The 10,745-nt window shown below is 37.0% G+C and overlaps 1 pseudogene; it reads right to left on the bottom strand.

Moving 5' to 3' along the window:
* Window positions 1–317: 317 nt before the first annotated feature.
* On the bottom strand, window positions 318–1,247 carry LOC126953120 (olfactory receptor 2J3-like; annotated as a pseudogene).
* Window positions 1,248–10,745: the final 9,498 nt, after the last annotated feature.

The raw sequence follows: 10,745 nt of genomic DNA, 5'->3' as shown, positions 1-10,745 counted from the left end.
TATTTACAACAAATTTCATGCCTTATTTTTAATCAGGAAAAGTCTGTCTTGGATTCATTAGGTTTGTGCCATGGAAAAACATCGCTATAGATGTTTTATCTTGATTTTACATAGCTGTTTTCTCCACAAGTGAATGATGTTTAAGCTGAATATGTTTTATTCCTACCTGTTACCAGGAACTCCATGACTTTTTGTTAAGAGTACATGCTCAGCAAGTACTAACAGAGTGAATAAAAGAATCGTTGATAAATAAACAGATGGATGAATCATTGTGAGGAGAGACTCCATTTTATTGTTACTATCACACATACACAGGCTCATTCCCACCCCATTAGTCTCTTCATTGGCCCTCTTACATCTTTGTTTCTGAGGGTGTAGATTATAGGGTTACAACTAGGTGTGACAACAGTATAAAACAGCAACGAACTTGCTTTGATCTCGAGAATTTCCTGATGGTGGCTGGAGATACATGCACATGGCCAGAAAGAAAAAGAGAGATACAACCATAAGATGAGCTCCACATATTCCAAACACTTTCCGAAGCCCAGCAGTTAACTACATCCTCAGTACAGCCTGGACGATGGCACCATAGGAAGTGAAAATGGGGGTGAGAAGTAGGAGAACAAAAATGGAGCTTATGATTATGAGGGTCAGCTTATTTGCATGGGTACTGACCCACAATAATCACAAAAGTGCTGGAACTTCACAGAAAAAGTGATCTACTTGGTGATGTCCACACAGCGGTACCCAGAAGGAAAAGGAGGAATTAAGTGCTGAGTTTGTAAAACCACTTACCCAAGAAGCCACAGCCAACAAGCAGCAGAAACGAGGGTGCATGAGGACAGTGTGATGCAAAAGTCTACACACAGCTGCATAACAGTCATAGTACATCATCACCAGTAGGACACACTCTGTGGTTCCCAGTGTGAGAACAAAGTAAAGTTGAACCATGCAACCAGCATAAGAAATGGTCTTTTCCAGACCCCAGAGATTGTCCAGCAACTGAGGGATAGAGTTGGTGGTGTAACAGAGATCCAGAAATGAGAGATTTGAAAGGAAGAAATACAAGGGAGTGTGGAGATGGGAGTCCAGGTATGACAGGATAATGATGAACAGGTTTCCTACCAGTGTCATCAAGTAGAAGATCAAAATAACCACAAAGAGAACTATTTCCAGATAAGGCCAATTAGAAAATTTAAAATAAAGTACCCCTCAGAGCTAGCATTGACTTTTCCATCATCATTCATTTCCTATTACCTGAGAGAAAAAAAAAAAAAAGTCAGGTAAACTCAAAAAATAGTAAACAAATGCTATGCTCCAAAAAACGTCAGGACACATAAAAAAAATAAAATCCATTTTGAAGGGCTTGCCATCATTTAATTGTAAGACAATTTAATCATTAGTAGTAATGAATTTAACAAAAGAAGAATTAGAAAACTCATACTGATATAAAAAGTAAAAGAGTAAATAAATGAATAATGGGGAACAGGGTATGTACATACTCTAAAATATCTCCTCACAACTTTCTTGTTAATTTCAAATTGAAAGATAGTAAAGTTTATAGTAGAAAAACCTGGCAGACACCACCATAACCAGGTGATTTTATTGATCTTAAGATCACCTGTATTTGTACAAACCAACATCATGAGACTGCTGAGATGATGCTCTGAACAGGACATGATGTCACTTCAGTGATATTTATGCTAAAATTACACAGACTAATTCTAATAATGAAGACACATGAGAAAAACTCAAATTGAGAGAAATAGCTTGCTTGTACAATTCAAAAGTATCAAGTTTAAGTAGACAAACAAAGGCTGAGGCACTGGTCCAGATGAAGGGAGACTAATGAGACATGATTTCTCAGTGTATGATCTGGGATTTTTTTTAAAAAACTAGCTATTAACAAAATTATTGAGACAATTTAAGAAATCTCACTGTGGACTATGGATTAGACAATAATATTGTGCCCACATTAAATTTGCTGATTTGGGTACTGTGCAGGACTTCTGTAAAATAACATCCTTCTTCTTAGACAAGAAACATTGATAAAGTATTTGGTGTAAAGGTACGTGGCATCTCCAACTTACTCTCAGCTAGTCCAGAAAAAGAGACAGATGATAGATAGATAGATAGATAGATAGATAGATAGATAGATAGATAGATAGACAGACAGACATATAGATACATAGATACATAGAGTAGATAGATGATAGAGATAGATAGATAGATAGATAGATACATACATACATACATACATAGATACATAGATAGATACATAGATACATAGATGATAGAGAGATAGAGAGATAGATAGATAGATAGATGGATGATATAACAAAGCTTTGGGGGAAATATAAACTAATACTCAATCTGGTTATAGGGTAAATGCTAGTCTTTGTACTACTTTTTTGCAACTCTGCTCTAAGTTTGAAATTTCACCATAATAAAAAGTCATAAAAAATAGAAAACAATTTTTTAATTTTATATTTTATTCATGTGTTTGCCTTTTTATAGAAAAATAACTATCAAGTTCTTCTCATTCATTTTATGGTGACTTCTAGGTAAATGGTAATTGAAAGAAATTTCTAACCTAGCTAAGGAAAATAATTTCCATAAAACACAAAATCTTTCTTTGTTAATTAACAAGGAACTTTAGTTTTCTTTTCAGCATTTTCAGGTTATTTTCATAAATGTGATTATAGAAAGCAACAATTACAATCCCAATAATCTTACATATGGATGAAATAATACGTTGAAAATATTGAATTTGGTAGTGATTTCAAAATGTTCACGTAAAGTGAAAAAAATGTTTAGCTTCAATTAGATAAGCAGCTTATCTTCTGATTTGTTTACTTGGACTCAAAACTTATTTCTACACTGAAAAATTGAATACAAATAGAGAAGACACAAACAAATGGGTATTCATGATATGAACTAAGCTAAAAATCTGGGGAGAAGAGTGATAGAATACTTCTAAAGAATATGTGAATATAACTGAATTTGAAAAGATAAAATCTTAGGGGAAGGAAGATAAAAATTCACTGAGAGAACAAAGGAAGGAAGGAAAGGTGGGAAGGAGGGGCAGGAAAATGGAGAAGAGCCTGAGTGAAGGTCTTAGAGTTGCAGGTGTGTCTGTCACAGGGGTCACAAAGCTGAACCACACGGCCTGAAGCAGCTTTCTACATGATGTATTTTTCTCTAGAACAATAATTTAGATAGTATATAAATTCTGAGCATGAGCTATAATTAGTACATATTTATTCTCCAATTTAGAGAGTTCTGAATATTTAATGAATCATTAAGTGGCTGTTCATCATTTAATACATTGCGCCCAGTGAATCTCATGTTACTTTTTTGTTAAAAATAAAATAATATCTTGCAAATAGTTATGACTCCTAGGTGATGCTTTTTCTCCAGTGAGTTTTCAGTCTTTCATAAAAAACATAATACTTACTTTTGTTATATAGTTATTGTGTCAGGCATAGTAACCCACCATTTATCCCTTTTTCTCTGAATTCTTTGCTTCTTCCAGCTTTGCCACATGCCCTCTATTTCATTCCTCCCACAGTCAGTTATTTTTCTTATACCTCCCAACTGGTTACGGCACAGGAAGAAAGGAATCATTGTGGGGCCACCTGTGATTGCTTCTTTCAAGGGTCTCTTAATCGCTCCTGTTTTATAAATGCAACTCCTGAAAAAGATGTCAGGAGTAGCGAACTGGTTGAGTTTCAGCAGAAAAGTTTGGAACATTCAGTTTGATCCCAAGATTAAAAGATTGACCTCAGACCTTATTAATAGACTTGGTAATGTATATAATCATTAGCCAGTTGTTACACTAATCTAGATTACTTTCAACAACTTAGAAACCATCCAAGAAAATTAGTCTGCACATTGTTTTAAAAGAAAAATTTAAAAGTTACGGCTGAATCAAGAAACAGCAATAGTCAAAGAGTAAATCATGAAGATTACTTCACTCAGAGGTCACTGCCCTAGAGGGATGATGAAAGTTTTCCAAGACATTTTTTAAAATTTCTCTAGAATGGGAGATAATACATCATGAGAAATGTGAACACAAATGTTATAGTTACTTCCTCTCATGCCGATACAGTTTTCTTCTTTCTTGTACATTAACTAAAACAAGAGGCTGCTGCGAGATATCTTATTGTATGCCTGTATCAAAAATATCTTGGTCGGTCACCGTGGCTCACATCTGTAATCCCAACACTTTGGGAGGCCAAGGTGGGTGGATCTCTGGAGCCCAGAAGTTCAAGACTAGCCTGGACAATGAAATGAGACCCTGTCTCTACAAAAAATAAAAAGAAAGAAATTATCAAAAAAAATCTCGGCCGGGCGCGGTGGCTCAAGCCTGTAATCCCAGCACTTTGGGAGGCCGAGACGGGCGGATCACGAGGTCAGGAGATCGAGACCATCCTGGCTAACACGGTGAAACCCCGTCTCTACTACAAAATACAAAAAAACTAGCCGGGCGAGGTGGCGGGCGCCTGTAGTCCCAGCTACTCGGGAGGCTGAGGCAGGAGAATGGCATAAACCTGGGAGACAGAGCTTGCAGTGAGCTGAGATCCGGCCACTGTACTCCAGCCTGGGTGACAGAGCGAGACTCCATCTCAAAAAAAAAAAAAAAAATCTCATGTACCCCATAAATACATTCACCTAGTATGTACCCTTAAAAATTAAAAAGTAAAAGATGCTTTCATGGACCATGAACAAATGATCCTCTCTAGTTTTGGAAATCGGGTATAATGGGGGGGAAATGGCCTCTTTTCCCCATCTCCGTATCACTGGCCAAGTTTTTAAATTCTTACCATATTATTTCTTTATACTTTTTTCTAGTAATTAAGCAGTACTCAAACAATGCCTTTCACTCTGTCTTGCTGTGTCTGTCCACATTCCTTGTATATTGTCTTCCCAACCGATGCCCTCATCATGAATAGATGGATCTGATCTCTGACTTTGATCACCTTGAAATCACCAGTATAAATGGCTGCCTACACTTCATTCATTTACTACATCAAATTAGGAAAACAATCTAATGTAACGATGACTCGTATTGCTACAAAAGAGAAAGCACTGAGTCTACTAAAAAAACTAGTTTTACTCAAAAGATAAACTTGTTAGAGCTTTCAGTGTATCAAGAGATGGGCCTTTATCTTAGAGTAAATGGGCGCTTTTTGGAAACAAAAGAATGTGACTTGCTTTCCTCGACTGGGACCACTGGGAGAGTAAATCCCAAAGTGGGAATTAATGCCCTTCAAGGAGTTGTCCTGGTTAGAACAGTTTCTCAACGATGTTCTTGGCATGATGCCACATTGTTATACTAAGATGACAAGGAATCTATAGTCCAACCATCACTGAGAAAAATGCTTTGAGCTATATTTTCAGGGAAAGGAATGGGTTATCTTGAATTACCTGAAACTTTTTCCCCAATTCTTCAGTATGCTATGGGCCAAATTTGAGATAAAGTTTGTCAGGTGGTCTAATTGAGGAATGGGAGAAGGCATGAAACATTTTTAAAAAGAAAATATAAAGATTACATTATACATATTTGTTTTATTAATCTGAATTCTTTAATTGTGTCTAACATCTCTAAAATTCAAGGCCAAGTTCAGCCCTGAAAAAGTGTTAAAAATTACCTTTGAAGACCATTCAAACTATACTCAGAAGATCACTACCAAACTCAGAAAACGTTTAAACAAATTGTTTAATATTTCCAAAATATTGTTATCAATAATTTCCCTTGATGTCTTATCAAAAGCTTTGCTGAAATATATAAAAAAGTTAAATTTTCTCTGATAGCTAGTCTATATCTAGTGATTGGCTTGTTGATATTTTTTTAAAAAGTATGTCATGAGTTTATAAATTAATAAAGATTTTTCAATTGTTACATTGTGTCTAGCTAATACTTTCCAGGGGTACCAAACAAAGTCTTGGTATGAAAATCAAGTCACATTTACAATACAATTATATTTTAAAATTAGTAACTTTAAGAGCATGATCAGGTATTTTCCTGTCTATTTAATCGAAGCAACTGAAATGGTGTTGGCTTCAGTAGTCTTGACTGTTGTGAAAACTCAATATGAAAAATATGTAAACATCATCCTCGATTCCCAGTGCATAATCATTCAATACATGTTAGCTACTATTACTATTATAGTAAATTTTAATTTGAACTGATGTTTAACAAACTATTCTACGTTATTTCTTCATCATTCTTTTAGATATTTAAAATATTAAAAATAAACATCTATGTTCCCACCACACAGAATCAACCATAACTTTTGTCATTTTTATTTTCAGCATTTTTAGCACATAAAGTGTCACAGATAAAGTTCATATCCCCTTTAACTATCACTCTCTGACCCAACACTGAATCCAGAGACAACTACCATGAGCTTGGTATGTATCACTCCACTTCACTTTAAAATATATTAAATATAATTTTTCAGATAAATATGATTAAATGGTCATGTAATCATATGTTTAAATTTCTCTGTCTTATTGAAGAGGAATTTAACCAGTGATCCTACAACCTGTGGGGACTAGCAGAATTCACTCAGTTATCAAAATCTAGGAAATGTCTGATATTCTGGTCCATAGGAGACTGTACCAAGCTCCAATATTTTTCATGCTTTGGTAACTAGACTTGTAGGAGAGTTCAGGCCAATCTACTGGGTACCAGCAAATGTTAACGTTTTTAGGTGAGATGTTAGTAACTTGTGAAAATACAGACAGCATGACATGATTTAATTACTGCAAAGTATTTCTTTTTTTTTTTTTTTTTTTTTTGAGACGGAGTCTTGCTTTGTCACCCAGGCTAGAGTGCAGTGGCCGGATCTCAGCTCACTGCAAGCTCCGCCTCCCAGGTTCACGCCATTCTCCTGGCTCAGCCTCCCGCGTAGCTGGGACTACAGGCGCCCGCCACCTCGCCCGGCTAGTTTTTTGTATGTTTTAGTAGAGACGGCGTTTCACCATGTTAGCCAGGATGGTCTCGATCTCCTGACCTCGTGATCCGCCCGTCTCGGCCTCCCAAAGTGCTGGGATTACAGGCTTGAGCCACCGCGCCCGGCCTACTGCAAAGTATTTCTAAGGCAGCAGCCCTCAACATTTTTCCCTACAATACACACTAAGATAAATAAAACACACTGAAAGTCGTATCTGAAGAATCAAAAGGAATAAATGACACTAACTGATCTCTTCAAGCTTCTGTTAATTTGAGTGCTTTGTTTGGGAGGAATGTGAATTAGAGTAGATCAAAAACTATTAAAGCATTATGGATGGAAGCCCAGCTGGAGTTGAGGTCTAGAAATTAGCATTTAGTTGTTGCAAGATGTGATTTCCTTTTCCCATTCTTTTCATCTTCATAAGCTATCAGAAAAACTATGCACTCCTAAGGTGAGCACACATACACATGATGTAAAATATGATGATACCACTGAGATTGTGTTAGGACAAGGTATAGCATTACTGAGATGCTGGCAGAAGCTTTTTCATTCTCATCTTAAGATAAATGTTAGACACAGTGGTTTAAAAAAAAAAAAAAGGATGGAATTATAAAGATATATCATGGGTTGGGCGCAGTGGCTCACGTCTGTAATCCTAGCACTTTGCGAGGCCGAGGTGGGCAGATCACGAGATCAGGAGTTTGAGACCAGACTGGCCAATATGGTGAAACCCCATCTCTACTAAAAATACAAAAATTAGCCGGGCATGCTGGCGCTCACCTGTAGTCCTAGCTACTCAAGAAGCTGTTCTGATGCAGGAGAATCGTTTGAACCCAGGAGGGAGGTTGCATTGAGCCAAGATGGCACCACTGCACTCCACCCTGGGCGACAGAGTGAGACTCCATCTCAAAAAAAGAAAAAATATATATCACAAATAATCTCATTATCTGCCTTCTAGGATAGTGCCTGGTCATTTATAAGCTTATGGGGTTCACATATGGGCTAGATCTGGTAAGGACAGGTTTACAAGAATTATTTATTTAAATTGCTCATTTAGGGTGTTCAATTTTTTGGCTTCCCTGGGCCACATTGGAAGAAAAAGCATTGTCTTGGGCCACACATAAAATACCCTAACAGTAACAATAGCTGATGAGGAAAAGAAAAGAAAAGAAAAGAAAAGAAAAGAAAAGAAAAGAAAAGTCTGTGCATAAAGCTCATAATCTTTTAAGAAAGTTTATGAATTTGTATTGGGCCACATTCGAAGCCATCCAGAGCCACACACAGCCCATGGGCTGCGGTTGGCCAAGCTTGATTTAGGGGATCTTGGTTCTCTTACCCAGAGACAAACGTCAGAATGCCAGTGACTCATAGGGAGACATCGTTCGTGTTATCTTTGAGTGGAAAAATAAAAATTTGGAATCTCCTCCAAATTAAAAAAAAAAAAAGGAAAGATGAAGAATATTGAGTTTTTTGTATACCTGAAATGAAAAAAAAAGTAACTATTCATAGCCAAGACCAGTAACAGTGCCCCCCAAAAAAGTTATGCACCTCAGATCTTGTGATTGTTTAATGCCTTTTTTTATCATTTAATGTCTTTTTACTGAAACTCCTAGTCAAATGTTCATTTCTCATCTAAAGTCATTCCATTTTGAAATTATTAATTATATCCTTTCCTGATATTTGTCTTTCTCCGAAGAGGTAAAGCAAGGATATAGGGAAAGAAAAAGAAAATAACCGGTCTTTAGAAAAATGCACCCTGGAAAATTTCTCTGACTATCCCTGCCTAGAGATGATTCTCTTTGTGATTTTCCTTACATTTTACCTGATGACTCATTGAGAAACATACATATTTCCTTGATTTCAGCTTCGATTTCCAGTTCCTCATACCAGTGTTTTTTCAGGGAGTCACGTTTTCATTACTAGACGTGAGCTTCACCACAAGCCTCATCCCTTCAATGTTGTGTGATCTTATCTGAGTCCCAGATAAGACTGTACCTATCTCTACCTACGTTTGCCATGAGCACTATCTTTTCCTGGCACTGGGGTGGAAGTGTATCCTCCTGACCATAAAGATATATGAGAAATGTACTGCAGTCTGCAAAATCCTGCACTAACTGTCATCATATACCCAAATATTTGGCAATGCTCTCATATTGCCGGTCTCGACCCAGACATTGCCCTACTGTGTAGATATTATAGCCCTTGAGGCTTTTGTGTTTACCATCCTTATTATCCTTGTGCCACTCATTCGTATCCTTGTCTTTCATAGGGAAACTGCATGTGGTGACTTGATGTTTTATGAAATCAGATGCTCAAGGAAAGAAAACTTCCAACATTTATGTCTTCCCATCATGTGTCTCTCCTATGCCACCACAACATAGAGTGATAATAGAGACAGACAGAAAGAGAGACAAACAAACGGAAATAGGTGCAGTTGTAGATTATGGATATACATAGCTCTCTAGCAAACAAACCTTACTTGCCAAAACCAGGGCAAGCCTCTTAGTCTTTTCAATATAATTGTTACTCTCGCTATCAGTACTGTCATCAATACATGAATAAACCAAGGATGTAATGGAGTCTATAAAGACAAAGCTTGAGAGGTGGTAGGTGTCTTTTCTATGACCATCTTTAAACCCATGCACCACATATGTTGCCAGACTTAGTGTGATAAAGATACGTTCTGGAAATGATGATGATAATAGGAAAGGTAGTAAGAGGCTTATTCATTACATGAAAGCCAAGTATTCCTGAGATGACTGTCCACCATGCCCATCTCTAAATCACCAGTTAATCAAAAAAGAGACTCTAGTTTAACAGTCAAGCACTTGTGAAACACTTGTTTTTATTGTAGAAACTAGATTTGTTTTTTTGTTTTTGATCCCAGCAATCCCACTAAGTATGTATATTAAAAAAGAAATAAGGATCTTGAAGAGATGTCTATGCTCCCATGTTCATTGTAGCATTATTCATGATAGCTAGGATGAAGAAACAACCTAAGCATCCACTGACAGAGGAATGGATTTAAAAAATGTCATTTCACACACACGCACAAATACACACACACTGAAATATTATTCAACCATAAAAAAAAGAAAATCCTGCTGATTTTTAGAACACAGATGGAGTACGTTGTACTACGTGAAATAAACCAGACACAGAAAGACAAAAGATGTATGATATGACTTACACGTGAAATCTAAAAACTTTGAACTCGGACAGGCACAATGGCTCAAACCTGTAATCCCAGCACTTTGGGAGGCTGAGGCAGGTGGATCATTTCAGGTCAAGGGTTCAAGACCCTCCTTGCCAAAATGGTGAGACCCTATCTCTACTAAAAATACAAAAATTAGCTGGGCATGGTGGTGGGCGCCTGTAGTCCCAGTTACTGGGGAGGCTGAGGCAGGAGAATTAATTGAAGCCAGGAGGCAGAGGTTGCAGTGAGTCGAGATCGCACTCCAGCATGTGTGACAGAGTAAGACCCTGTATCAAAAAATAAAAAGGTTGAACTTATAGAAGCAGAGAATAGAATGGTGGTTGCCATGGGCTGGAGGGTGGGGAGTGGAGAGACAGTCAAATGGTACAAACTTTCTGTCATAAGATGAATACATTCTGGAGATCTAATGTAGATTATGGTGACTGTAGTTAATAATACTGTACTGTATACTTGAAATTTGCTTAGAGATTAGATCTTAAGTGTCCTCAACCTCCCCGCTCCCTCTACACACAGTAACTATGTGAGATGATGGATGTGTTAGTTTGATTATGGTAATAATTTCACAA

Source organism: Macaca thibetana, chromosome 4, assembly GCF_024542745.1.
Source record: "Macaca thibetana thibetana isolate TM-01 chromosome 4, ASM2454274v1, whole genome shotgun sequence".
Lineage (NCBI taxonomy): Eukaryota > Metazoa > Chordata > Mammalia > Primates > Cercopithecidae > Macaca > Macaca thibetana.
This window is presented reverse-complemented; position numbering and strand designations above follow the sequence as displayed.